The 14,440-nt window shown below is 44.8% G+C and overlaps 1 protein-coding gene across 1 annotated transcript in view; it reads left to right on the plus strand.

Annotated features, from left to right (window-relative positions):
- Positions 1–1,493: 1,493 nt before the first annotated feature.
- The window catches only part of LOC144247416 (uncharacterized), a 146,701-nt gene continuing 133,754 nt past the window's right edge, over positions 1,494–14,440 (plus strand). Inside the window, exons 1-2 of the mRNA XM_077788007.1 lie at positions 1,494–1,848; positions 5,438–5,487. The gene's annotated coding sequence lies outside the window, so the exon portion shown is untranslated. The remainder of the gene's footprint in view (positions 1,849–5,437; positions 5,488–14,440) is intronic.

The following is a 14,440-nucleotide window of genomic DNA, read 5'->3' on the forward strand; positions in this document are numbered from 1 at the left end:
ATCCCCTGTTAGGACTTTATGCATCTGAGGGGAACCAGGGACTTTCCTGACCAAAGGAAAGCTTTGGGATGTGAAGTGGAAACAGCACGGAGAAGAGATTTTTGGTTACTGCATTTGGGTTTAATTAGCCTGCCATGGCTGCTTCTCCAAACCAGCCCAAAACTTTCTCTGGGGGTTTCCAAAACCTCTTCAAGCTCTGTGCACTGGAAATGCAGCACAGCTTGGTTTTGTCATGTAGGATTTGGACTTTTTCTTCTATGATCCTGAAGGAAACAAGGGAAACCAGAGACGTGTGGGCAAGGAAGCAATTTTTTAAAGAAATGACATCACTTGGCTGCCCTTAGGAGCAAAGTGGTTCTGAACTGGATTTGTGTGAGTACATTCCCACTGTGCACTTTCAGAATCTGCAGGCAAAGCTGGGTCTGTGTTCTCAAGGTCTGGGCCATTTGGACTCCAGAAATGGAATTTCTGTCATGGTTTGTCCTGCTCACATCAGGTCCTGCAGCCCTGCGGAGCCTGGCTTTGCTCAGACACTGAGGTCATGATGAGTTTTAACCTATTTTAAAATGTAGAGGCCTCAGAGTGCAATGTCCCATGCAGTTGTGTTGGGATTAGTGCTCCTTACCCTGACAATATTACGGCCTGCGTTATTTCATTTTAATTCTTGCACTTGGCTTTTTCCTGGAGGCTGTGATGGGGCAGTCAGGGCCAGCAGAAACTCCAGGACAAAAAATTTCTCCTCCTCCTGTGGGGGAGGATTGAGACGTGAGAGCGAAGTGGAACTTCCAGGAAAAAAAAAAACCCTGGAAATACAATGAAAAGCTTTAAAAACCACCCATGCAATTTTGCAAAATTGCTTCTCTTCAGCAATTCCCTGTGAATTTGGGGAAGGGAGGGTTTGCTGCTGCGCAGGGTTCAGGCACAGCAGTGGTGTAAATTGCAAATTGAAGTGCCAAAACCAGTCTGGCCTGTGCAGGTCACTGGAGTAGACACAGCTCTTGCCTGCAAGCATTTGTAATCTAAAACCCCAGCTCTATTCCCACTGGAGGTAATGACAAAACTCCATGTGATTGCAAACGGAACAGGATTAGACCCTAACTAAATAAAAGGAGCTTTTTTTTTTTTTTTCAGTCACCAGATACTCCTTCCCTACGACAAATTCAAACAGCTTTTGTTCAGGAGTCCAAGAACCGAGTTTAGTCTGGAATAAAAAAAAAAAACCAGCACAACTTCTTTCCTCACTTTCGAGCAGGTTTGGAAAGACAAGATTCGAAAGAGAATTCCCATCTGTTATTGGAGCATTTAATCATTCTCTAAAAGGCAGCGCAGTTTTATTTTCTCTGGGGAGCGAGCAGCATTAGCTGAGGCATAAAGCAAACTCCACCAAGTGTAGAAAAAACTCACCCTGATGTCCTGTTTGACAAACTGACCTGCGGGTCACAACCTGAGTTTATTGATCCGTGGGGCCTTGTCTGGGCGCCGGGCATGTTTTCTGGACTTTGGTTTCAGCTGCATTCCTCACTTCTCAAAAGAGGGGGTGTGGATTTCTGCTAGGAGTAACCACTGGGAAGGAAGTAATGTTCATTAAGTGTGCAGGCAGTGCAGGACGAAGCATGCTCAGTGCAAAAAGCTTCGCTCTCCTGCCTGTCAAGCCTGAGGCTTGAACTCGTTCCAGAGCGCCGGATTTACTTTTCAGGAAGAAACTCTACCTACCTGGGCTGCTTTTCTCCCTTCCCTCCTCCTCGGAGGAGTGCAAACAATGTTCTTTTTGATGCTTTCCTGCGAGTGGGAATCTCGCCCTGGAGAAGGAGACAAAACTTTGGTACCTGTGAAACGAAGACTGCTTAGGTCAGTACGAGGGGGCGCAGAGGAACTTTGCCAGCATCTTTTGTGGCTTTTGAGCTCCCCCTGTTTCTGCTCTCCTCTATCCCTTCCCATCTTCAGCAGAGCTGAACTTTTGGGGGGAAAAAAGGAAAAAATAAATAAATAAAATTCAGCAGTTCTCTGCTTGTTCATTCTCTCTGCTGAAGGTAAACTTGGTTTAAGTGAAAATAACCCAGATTTGCTGGGAGCTGAGCTTAACTTTTGCAAAGTCGACTTGCTGATAGAACAGAGATTTGTTTTCTTTACTTTTTCTTCTCTTTCTTCTTTTTTGCTCTAAATGCAATCCTGGGCTTCCAGCATGTGCTTTAAAAGCCTGTTCCCCCCTTTCTCTCCCCGCCCTCTGCCTTAGAGCTGAAAATGAGACTCGTTCTTGAATAATAAACTCTGTGTTATCAAGCAAATCTTGTGGCTTGTTCATGTGATTGTTCCCAGTCCCAGCATCGATGTTTTTTGCTTTTTAATACATTTTTCCAGTTCTTTCTGGAAAAGGATTTGCAAAACTGTTAGCATAGAGGTGAGAGAAAGCAATTTTGTTGATAACTAAATTTTACTCAGTGGCTGAATTTTTAAGCTTTTCAGTTTTTAAGTGCTCTCTATTTTTTGCTTTTAAAAGCATGTTTAGAACTCCTTTCTCTCAAGGATTCAAAATATTCCCAAACTTGGAATGGGAAAAGAGAATTTTTCTTCTTTTTGTGAGACTTTGTGCTGCCTAATGGAGATTTTTTGGAACATAGGCCAAATGGCCAAGAAACAAAACGACCACTGAATAAGAAGTGAAATGGACTTAAATAATTAGAAACTGCCTGTAGTTAATGATTGTTTGAAGTGGGTCAGAAACATTTGGCAGCTCCTGGTGTTAAATTTTGTCCTCGGATATACTTGGGAATAGTTACGTGGTTTATCAAAAGTTGGGATTTAAGTTTGTGTGTTTGAGGAGTGGGTACAGACTTGGATATTTGTTTTAGAAACAGAAGAAATTACTTAAACACGTGCAAACGTGAAATCCTTGTGTTTAAAAGCTGAATATTTATTATTTGGTTGTTCTAAACTGGGAGTTACCCCATGCAGAGGATCTCAGTAGGAAAAACAGGGATAGCAGGTATGAATAACTCCTAGCTGGAGCTTTAGGAGTGGAAAATATCTTTGCAAACTCCATGAATTTTGCTAAAAAACCTCTGCACACCCCGCTCTGTGCAAAGGGGGAGAGGAGGAGTGGGTTTTGCTGGATCTCCTGGGGGATTCCCACTGGGATTACCTGCCTGGAGCCCGGGGAGGGACAGGGAGCAGGAGGAATCTGCAAATACCCAAAGCTGGAGCTCTCTGATCTTTCCCCACCTCCACCCCTGAGATCCAAGGGAGTTTTTGATGAGGGAAGGTTGGGGAAATGTCTCTGCCTTTTGATTTGGGGGCCTGGTGGGGATGGTGGTGCTGCAGATGGACACGGTGTGGCCACGGGGCTCGCTCCCCCTGTACATTCCATCCCTCCATTTCCTGGGAAATGGGGAGGGTCTTTTGCGAGGCACTTTGCATATTTATGGAAGAAAAAAAAAAAAAAAAAAAAAAAAAAAAAAAAAAAAAAAAAAAAAGCCTTGTGCTTTGAGAGATGAATAAAGCCAGGCTGCAAAGCTGCACATCCTCCTCTGAGTTTTGAACACGGGCTTTTCGTGCCTGGGATTGATCCCAGATCCAGAGGCCGTGGGAAGGGAAAGCATTGTCCTCATCCAGGCACCAACAACGTGGCCTCCCCCTTTGTTCCTTTGCAGGTATCCAAAGTGCACGAATCCAGCTTTGCACAAACCCACTTCATGTGGAAAATATAATTCAGGACAGGAAATATTTTGTGATTTAATTTCCCTCCCCAGGGTTGAAGTTTTGCAATTTGTAGGTTTGCAAAAGTTGGAAGTGGGAAAAACTCCACAGAGGCCAGACTTTCACCTGCGATGTGGAATATTCAGGTCCCCCATTGTTCCTTTGCAGGTATCCAAATTGCACTAATCCAGCTTTGTACAAACCCACTTCATGTGAAAAATTACAATTCAGGACAGGAAATATTTTGTGATTATTTAATTTCCCTCCCCAGGGTTGAAATTTTGAAATCTGTAGGTTTGCAAAAGTTGGAAGTGGAAAACAGCTCTTGGCCCACAGAACCAATACGTTCACCTGTGATGTGGAATACTCAGATCCATTAAATGAGGATCAGCCAGGTTTTGGCCAATAATCCATTTAATCTCCTGTCCTTCTTTGTTTTCATCCTTAAATAGAGATACATTTCTTCCTCCACCTCCCCAGGTATTCCCAAGGCAAGTCTGCTCCTGTTTGTTGGTTGCATTTAAATCTTTCTTTATTTCTAAACCAAGGGAGGGGAATTACACAGTTCCTGGAAAGGCCCAGGTCTTTCTAAGGTTTCATTTACCTTTCCTAAATCTCATTTTTTGTCTTCCATTTTTGTGCTGAATCCTGTGGTTTTTTTTGGTTTTTTTTTTTGTTTTTTTTTAACTATTTAAATAGGGAAAAAAACCTTAAATAGGGAAAAACCCTTCAAAGTTCCATGTGTGGTTTTTCTCTTTGAAATGGAGATGTCTCCGTCTGAATGCAGCCACAATCAAGAGGTAGAGGTGAAATTTGGATGGAGGAAGCAGGAGAGGAATGGGCTGGGCCCATCCCCTTGAGCTGGGGGGCTGCTCCTTCCTTGGGATGAGCAGAGCAGGAATTTGGTGCTCTTGGAATTCTGGAGCACTTCAGGCACCTCCCAGTGCTCACATATCCTTTTTTTTTTGAAGATGGGGATTTCTCAGAGCATTTTGAGGATCAGGATGTCAAGATCCATCCTGGCTAAATCCCTTGGGAAGGAGAGGCAGCCCCACATGGGGATATTTCTGCTGGATCATTCCTACATCCTAAATGGGATTTAGGAAGGATCACATTCCTAAAAGTGATCTGTGCAGGCAAAGGACCCTGTGCTTGTTGGGATGTTCTCCCAAGAACAGGACTCTCCATGTGGGAGAGCTCAGGGAGGTGGAAAACAAGAGATTATTTATTTTCAAGGAAGCTGCACTAGATGAGGACATGGAATCTCTTTGGAGGAGGCATTAAAAACTGTATTTTTTCATGGCTGGAGCAGAAGTGTAAGGGGAAAACTACAAATGGTGCCTCAGGTGGTGTTTGAGGTATCTCAGGCAGAAATGTGCATGATCATCACCCTCTTGTCCTTGAGAAGAACCAAGGGGCAGCAGGGCAGGTCGCTGGAGGCTCCTGTGCCTGATGTTTGCCCAGGATCACGAGCCCTGAAACACCCCTGGGAACATCCACAATGTGCTTTTTCCCACCTTCCTGTCCCCAGGACCAGCAGGGAATGAGCCAGGGAGGAGTTGGAAACCTCTTCACAAGTTCCTAATAAAACCTTTTCCCTCAAGGTGTTGAATTTACCCCGATTTCCCCTAAAAGGCAGAGAGGTGTTGCAGGTGTTGCTGCATTTTTTGAGACATGGGACAGTGACTGTGAACAAAAAACAATTCCTGGTGTAAACGGTGAATTCCTCCCTTTATTTTTGCAGGTAGCAGTGGGAATGAAAGCAATTCCATTTGCCACACAGGCTCCACAAATGTAAGTACAAATACGATGTCTTTTGCCATAGGTGGAAGAGTGAGTCTAAACCAAGATCAAAGCACAAGACACGTGTTAATGTTGTGTGGGGTTTTTAAAAAGGCAAACAAACAAGGAGGTCAGGGGAAAGTTATTTATCTGGCATTTTCCTGCTGGCTGTGCAGAAAATCAAGGTTCATTTGGATTTAGATCCAGCTGCATTTGGGCCAGAGTTGTCTCTGGAGAAGTCTGGGAGGGACAGGAGAGGAGAAAAGCTTTTAGCTCTGTCTGTTGAGAAACCTCCTGGGCAGCAATTTCAGAAACTCCTGCGGGACTGAGAAGTTTAACTCCTATTTTTAGCAGTGTTGTGGGAGCTTAAATCAGCCTTTCAAGCTTTTAGGAACCTGGAAAGGCAGGTGGGAACCCCGTGGGATCTGTGAAGTGTCTGAGCAGGTTGTGAGCCTCACTCTGAGAGTTAATACTTAACTCACCATAGGGACATTAGCAAAACCCACTTGACTCCTGCATCCATCTTCCCATATCCAAATCCTTACAAAACTTCTATCTCCTGATTTCAGAGGAGCTGGCATTCAGAGATTCTGAAGCCTGAGTTTCAGGCTCTCAATGGTTTTGAATGTATTATCCATTGCTTTCAAATCACAAATTAAAGTAATGGATGCCAAACATATTTCAGTGTCTGTTTTGGAGTGCACCAGAGTTCAGGGAGGTTTTTTTTTGTTTGTTTGAGGCTGGGGAGTGCAGCAAAATTTAAGCTGAAGCTCAGTGCAGATTCTGCTCTCTGCAAAACAAAAAAGTTTTGAGGGCTGAAACCTGGGCCAGAGTTCAGCATCTGAACCCCCTTCCCCGGGCAGAGGTGCAAAGAAATGGAACTTTCTGCATCGAGATGCAAATTCTCCATAGAAATGGGGCTTTTCTGACTTGCTCTCGGGGTTCAGGTGGTTGAAAAAACGAGCTTTGTGTTCCCCAGGCAGCGGGGACCAGGGTTGCTCCAAAGTGCCTTTGTCTGGGGATGTGTAAAGCCCTCAATGTGTCATTCTTTCTGCTTCAGCTGTTAGAGACTCCCATCTTCTCTATTGATTTTACCCAGAGTTCTGCCTGCCCTTGAAGGTGTGACCTGTACCTCAGGCTAATTTATTTCTGTCATGGCTGCAGCGTATTTTAGAGGGCAGCAGGGGTAGGAGGGAGAACAATGAATTCAGCATGGAATATAAATCCCGAGCCTGTAGCCCTCAGACATTCCAGCACACAGCCCATTCTCCTGCCTGGCATTCTGCACAGTGTTGGATTAAAAAGGGAGAAGAAAAGAAGAAAAAACAACAACAACAAGCAAAACAAAAAAAAAAAAAAAAAAAAGAAAAAAAAGAGAAAAAGGCAGGAATTTGTATAACTAATCAGGTGAGCCATTGTGGGTAATCCCTTTGGTCACACACGCTGGCATGGATATTAAAATTTGCTGGGCTTCTAAACCACTTACAATGACATCTTAGTTTGTGAACCTGAATGAAAAAGCCTCACCTTGACGGCCTGGGAGTGTTTTTGGAGCTGAGCACTGGAAATTTGTGTGTGGATGGGCAAATGGTTCGGTTTTGTGCTGGAAACTCATTTTGGTGGGCAGGGTGATGGCTTATTTTTCTTATTTTTTAAATTTAACTTTATTTTGCGATGTATCCCATTTCCTTTCCTGTTCAGAAATTGCATCACATTTACTCACCTCTTTTTATAGACTTAAATATAAATTTAAATGAGGTTTAAACTCTGCAAGTCCTGAGCTGAAGCTCTCACAGTGGGGTTTTCTCTCATGCCCTGCCTGTGCCCTGCAGCCTTTGCCTCCTGCCCCACGCAGCTCATCAATAACTGCATTTCTCCAGGGAAAAACTTGTTGCTCTTGAGTTCCCTTGGAGGAAATCTGAGCATCCTGTGCCGCCCTGAGGTTTTGGGTCAGATCCGTGGATCCTGGATGCCCGGTGGGATGGGGGTGATGGGTTGGGGTGATTTCCTGCACTTCACACTGCTCAGCTCAGGGTTCTGCAGCACAGGAGGGGTTTTATCAAAAGGTGAGTTTGCATCATTCCAGTTTATTGCCTGCCCTGGGAATTTAGGGCTCATCCCTGGGCTGGCCTGGGGTTTCTGCTGTGGGGCCAGCAGGATTCAGAGGAATGCAGAGCACTCTGGAGCTGCGTTTATTTAATTTCCAGGTGATTTTCTGGGAGCTGCTGCCACAGAAAGCACTAAATTAGCCTGGGATAGCTGAATTTAGTGAAAATTCAACCAACGTTTCCAGTTAAATCTGGTCATTTTCTGTGGGATTTGGGTTCGAGTGAGTAGATTTTGGGTTCCGTGGGCCACAGCCATAAATGTTTGGTTTTCTTACCCTAAAGATTTTGTGCAGAAATACTTTGGTAGCACCTGTAAAGGGGAAAAAGCAGAACAGGAGGTGTCAATTCAGAGTAGAAACGTGAGCAAAAAGATGGTTTAGGATTTATGGAAGGTACACAGAGATATAATAAGAAACTAAATGGTATCTTTTTTGCACCTCCACTTTCCTCATATGTACACAGATATGATCTCTGCCAATATATTGATTATTCCCAGGGAACAAAGCAGCCAGGGTTGGTCATTCCAGCTGCAGCCTCCAGGTATCTTGGCATCTTTGTGTTTATGGGTCTCTCCTTTTTCACTTGGCCCCCAACTGCAATAAAGTCAGCCAAGATCCGGCCTTTTCAGAGCATTGCCACTCTCCTAAAACAGAGGGAGGGAGGGAAGGAGAGGCAGCTCCAGCACAGAAAACACCCTGGGTGCTCCTCTGAATGATTTCTTGTGCCTCCAAAGATAACCTGAAAGAAAAAGGAAGAAGTATTAATCCTTAACTGATACATGGCACCAGCCCAGGGTTGGGGTTCAACACTTCTCTGAAATGCTCAGACTCCCATGGGGTTTTTTTTGGGAGCATTTCGCTGGAGAAAAGTTGCCCCAAATGTTATTTCCCTGATTTTTCCTCGAGGAAATTTTCTAGTTGAAGTGGAAAACAATGGGCAGCTCATAAGCTGGAGTGCACCTGAGGTTCTCAGTGTTTCTGCCTCCCTTGCGCCACCTCTACCAAAATGCTTTTGTGCTTCACTTCTGAGCTGATGTTTGCAGCTTGGTGATTTTTGTGCTTCCCTCCCCGAAATCCAGGCTTTGGCAGAGGTTTCAGCTCTTGCTGCACAGGTGGTGTGGGACAGGGTGAACATTTCCTACTGAGACTCAGTTTCATCTCGGCCTTTATTTAATTGATATTTTCTCCCTGCCTGCAGCTTTGGAAATTAAAGAAAGGAAAAAGAGAATAAATAAAAAGCTCGATACCCTCAATGGAGTTGCAAGTGCCCTCTGAGGAGCTGCTGAGAAAGGGAATTCTCCTCCTTTAGACCCTCAGGGCTGTCAGCACTGAATCCAGTTCATGTTTCCTTGCTGTTCTGGAGGTTTTGGGGTTTTTTTATCTTTTTTTGGGAGCTCTAGAAAGGTGTTGGAGTGCTCAGGAGTCAGTGAGGGGAGAAACCAATCCCAGGGCTGCTGGAAGTAGCAGAGAACACCAGCACACCAAAACCCTCTAGATAAGATGTCTAAGGTGTGGAGGGGGATTTTTAGGACTGGAAAGCATCCCAGTAAAGCAGCTGAGATTTTATTAATGAATATCTTATCAACTAAAAACATCGCTCTTTTTTTTTTTTTTTTTTTGGGGTATCAAAACGAAGGAAAAAAATACCTCAAGCTGGGTCTGAGAGGGATGGTTCCAAAATAATTTAATAGCTGAGGTGGCCTCTCTTGTGCTCCAGTCCCAAATGTGTGTTCTGTGAGGCTGATTATGGAATACATGCATTTAGAGCTGGGAGCAAAGGGAGAATTGATTTCTTTCTGGAGTGCTGTGGCTGCTGCTGTGTTGGAGATAATTAAACATTAGAGCAGAAGCAAAACTGAGCTGGAAAAGGAGCATTATTGCACCTGTAGGTGTAAAGAACTGTGGGATTGTCTGCACTGGGGTGGGCAGAAGTTAATTTTTATGGAAGTTATTTTTTATTGAAGTGGTGATGCACAGATAAAGTGCATTGGAGTGCACTGAGCCCCTATGTGGTCGCTCTGGTTCTTGGTGGAAGTGATTTTGTGTAAACTTGACTTGGTTCCAAACTAAATTTACTGAAACCAAATTCAAGCCACTCTTGATTGTGAGGTCTAAACAGGGTTTTCAGCAGTTCTCAACTATTGACCTCAAAAATTAATATAGTTTGGTTGAGTCCTCTGGTGCAGATGCCCAAAGTCCACTTTTGATTTTATCATTCTCTCCTTGCAGTACTTGGCTTATTTTGCTCTTCAGACTCCAAGATAATGTGCTAATTTCAGCTTTCATGAGAAATAAAGGTGTTGCAGAGAACATCTTTGAGAATATGAACCCCAAAGGTGTCAGTATCTGAATTCAGGTAATTTTAGGCTAATTTTAAAGGTGTTCTTACTTTTGAAAGTTCAGATTTGTAAATGCTGAGGTTTTTTTCTGTGCCTTGGAGGGAATGATGGAATTTTAGTTGGTGTCACAACTGGGAATCTGATTTCTGTCAAGTCGAGCTCGTGGCTTAGCGCTGATTATCCCATGCAAGGAGGGAAACCAGCTTGGCTGAGGGATGAAACAAAGTGCATGGAATGACAGGATGGGTTGGGAGGGACCTTAAAGCTCATCCAGTGCCATGGGCAGGGACCTTCTGCTGTCCCAGGGTGCTCCAGCCTGGCCTTGGGCATTGCCAGGGATCCACCACAGCAGCTCTGGGAATCCATCCCAGGGCCTGCCCACCCTGCCAGGGAACAATTCCTGCCCAAAATCCCACCCAGCCCTGCCCTCTGGCAGTGGGAGCCATTCCCTGGGTCCCTCATCCCTTGTCCCCAGTCCCTTGTGGCAGCACATTTCTCTCCCTCTCAGGATTCTTCATAGAGGTGCACAGAGAGGAATGAAAGAGAAAACAATTTCTATTTCTGCTGCTTGTTTTTCCCATGTGGAATGTGTGTGGAGCATTGTTTCCCTGGGGTGATGCTTGGTTGGATTCTGGTGAGGATTGTTTGAGCCTGGTGGCCAACCCAACCCACCTGGGGCTGGGCTCTCACAGAGGGGCACGAGTTGAGTTAGAGTCAGTAAAAATAATATGTAGTGTTAGTATCCTCCTTCTATATAGTATATTACTGTATTTTAGCATAGTTATAATAAAGAAATCATTCAGCCTTCTAAATTGAGTCAGACATTGTGATTTTTTCCCATTGGGTTCACCTGCATTTACAATAGTCCCTCTCCAGCTCTCAGGTGCCAGCACACCCTGCAGGCTCCCAGGACAGGGTGACCAGAGTTCCTCAGCTGCAATTAAACCCCAGAAATGTGCAAAGCCCTGTGATGGACATCTAAAATTTTGCTGTTCTTCTATTTAGGAGTGGAGGCATTTCCCAAACCCGTGATGGGTTGAGGAATGAGAATTTTATAGAGATTTGGGACCAAGAAAAGCCAGAGCCTGGTGGGTTTTATTTCCCCTTGTGCTGCTGTACTTTTGGGGGGCAAGTAATTGAAGAGGTCTGTGTGTCTCAGTTTCCTCACGTGTCAGTGGGGGAATTACTTCACAGGGGACTGGAAATATCATTATAATGATCCTTGGAATGTGCTTTCATATGCTGGGAAGGAGAGTGGGAGCATTCACATGTACCAGAGAAAAGGGAAAAAGTAGGTTAGGCCTGTCTGAGCTTGTCATGCTTCTCCTGTGTCAGCAAACTCGGGGAGACAAGAGAAAGGAGAGGAAGAGAGATCAAAAGAATACATTAAATTAAAAGGTAAACAGGAAAAGTTAAACTTAAAGCAGCCAGGAGGGAGCTGCAAGGGGCTGCATTCATCCGGATTTTCCAGCATGGGCTAAAATGGTCACCAACAAAAATCCCAAGGAAATCCCATGTGGGCATGAGCTGGGGGTGCTCTGCATGTGAGGAGAGGCCTGTGGAGGAAGTCTGGGGGGATTTTCCCCTGGTGATGGAGAAATCAGGGACCTGGTGGAGCTGAGATGCTCAGGGTGCAATGGCAGCAAAGGGTTGTCACACCTCTGCCTGGTCACTGCAGGGGTGAGAGGCAATAACTGTTTATAAATGTGTTTTTTTTGTCCTCCCAACCCTTGGCAAACTGGGTTTTAGGGAGTTCCTAAAGCACAGGCTGCACCTGGAGCAGCTAGGCTGAAATTTAATATTGAATTTGAGCCAGTCTAAGCATCCAAGGCCAGGTTGGACAGGGCTTGGACAACCTGGCCTAGTGAAAGATGTCCCTGCCCAAGGCATGAGATGAGCTGTAAGGTCCTTTCCAAGCCAGGATCCTTGAGCAGACAGAGTTCTGAGCTGTGCTTATGTTCTATTCACTTTTAATTCACTTTAATCTGTTCTGTCTGTTGATGAAATAGGCCAAGGAAGCTTTAAATGCAGATCTATACGGTGAATTTTTCCATCTCAGTTAGGTGGAGGAGAACAAAAACTCGTGGGGGAAAATTCCTGACAGTGAATATATGGAGGGTTAGTTATATTTTCACAGAATGATAGGTCAAACACTGGGCTGCCAAAAGCAATCATACCAGTTGTAATCTTCTTTAACTGTGTCCACTCAGAAAAGATGAAAAATTGTTTTTCTGCCTTTGAAGAATGGAAATATCTTTTCCCATTCCCACCCTGACCTGTTTTACTGTGAGAGATCCTGGATCCACTCACTCAGCTAAATTTGATGGAAACAAATTGCACCATAAAGCTTGTCCTAAAACTCTGCCTTTTGCACCTATAGCAGCTGGGGAGGGATTTTATATTTTGAAATAAAAAGCGCTTGATTTGCATGCTGAGCCTTATCTGTGGCAAAGCTGGGCACTTGGAGTCCAGCTTAGCGTGGTATAATCTTATTTTTGCACATGGTGAGGCTGTTTGGCTGTGTGTCATGCCAAGTGCAGCCTTCCTCTGAGGGAACCACCGCTCACCACGAGTTTCCTCCAAGGGGCTGGAGAGGAGGGAGTTGTTAAACGGATTCAAGGTAAATAGGAGGGGTGGGATGGAGTAGAAACCTCTTGGAAAACCAAAAAGGGAAAGAATCCCCAGCCAGCTGAAGGGGTGACACAGCTGTGCTGAGGTAACAGAGCCCAAAATCAGGTGAAGCAACCACGGGGGATGTGGAGGGCAGGACTCGAGGCGCTCACAGCTGCAGGACACGAGGAGCATTTTTGTTTTTAGAGCTGTAAAATCCCTGCAGCAGGAACATCCACCTGGTGTGTCACTGGCAGGGGAATGGGGCATGGAAAGGTGGGGAACTCTCTGTGTTTGTGTTTTAATTAGAATTAAACGTGGAGTAGTAAAACCATCTCAGATGTATTTTGGGAGATTTGTGCTCTGGTGGGGTTGAGAGGATGGGGAAGGCTGGAGGGATGTTGTGATGAAGTAATGGCAACTTGTTCATCTTTCAAACCTTGCACAAAAGAGGCTATTTTATTTTAAAAAAACACTTTTTGGGAGGTGTGGAACAGTCATCAAAGATGTTGTGTGTGGTTTTTTTGTGTGTTAGACTCACATTATCTGCAAGGGCAGGTGGTGAGAGGACAATGAGGGAAGGCTTCAGACTGGCAGAAAATTTAAGATTGGATATTCAGATTGGATATTCAGGAGGAAATTCTGCTCTGTGAGGGTGGTGAGGCCCTGGCACAGGATGCCCAGAGAAGTTCTGGATACCCCAAATACCCAAGGCCAGGTGGGACAGGGCTTGGAGCACCCTGGGTAATGGAAGGTGTTTCTGGAAGATTCCGTGACCTGATGAAGGTGACCATCCTCACCAGCAGCAGCGAGACAGAAGCTGCAGACTGATTGTGGTAAAATATTTCCCCCAGGGCTGTCAGCAAGCACTGGAGCCAGCTTTAACCCAGATGAAAATCTTGTGGTGTTGCTGTCGTGCAGTTTTGGATGGAAAACCGACATGCACAGGTTTAATTGCTGCCTTCATGGAGAATAAATGGCAATATTCTGGTGCATTTGCAGAATAGAGTAACCCAGAACCAACTCAGGGTTCTTCAGCAGGGTAAGCAAATTTTGGGTGAGCTTTGTAACTCTTGCTTTGAGATTGAATGCAAATCTGAGTTATACCAAAGAATATTTAGCTTTATTTCAGAACTGCATGTGGTGAGTGAGTGGTATCTACTGCAGCAAAAATTGGGTTTTTGAGGTGCTCTCCAAACCTCTTCACCTTTTGATGCCATTCCTCAGAGTCAGCTTAGCTGGTTGATTTAGTGATGCCATAAAAGAGGAGCCATCCCTGATATTTACAGACTTGTTTTTGTGACTCCTCGATGGTGCTTAAATCTTCTTACTCCTCGTGCCACCTTCTGCCAGTGTCAGACCATCACAGCCTGGTTCTTGCTGCTCTTTAAATCCTATTAATTGTTTTGCTTTTTTGCAAACCCTACAGCAGCCACTTTCCCTTTTCCCAGTAGGCCCTAGGCAGTGAGGAAGGCTGGCCACTGGCCAATTCATTTAAACCTCTGGAATAATAGTTTGCTCTCTAATGAATAGTCTGGCTTTAAATCTCTCCATTCAAGGGTGGTGGCACTCCTGAAGTTGACAGGTACTTATGAGACACTGAGGAAAGGTCATTTGTTGGGTGTTACTTTCATTGATCTGTCCAGAAAACCTCCTGGTCCTTCCTCTGTGCTCCTTGAAGGCAATAAAAAGAGGCAAAAAGCAGGCAGAAAATCCATTCATTTTCTCATATTTGCTTCAGAAGTCACAAATAACCCATTTTTAAGGCAGCAATTTCCTATTTAAATGTCCCAGAATTCAGCCTCACAGTTGGCAGCACCTTATTCTGATCAGGGAAACTGAGGCATGGAGCAGGGGGATTATTTTTCCCTAGCCATCAGGTGTTAATCCTGGGCTGGAGTCTGGGAGC

Source organism: Lonchura striata, chromosome 23 (assembly GCF_046129695.1).
Source record: "Lonchura striata isolate bLonStr1 chromosome 23, bLonStr1.mat, whole genome shotgun sequence".
Lineage (NCBI taxonomy): Eukaryota > Metazoa > Chordata > Aves > Passeriformes > Estrildidae > Lonchura > Lonchura striata.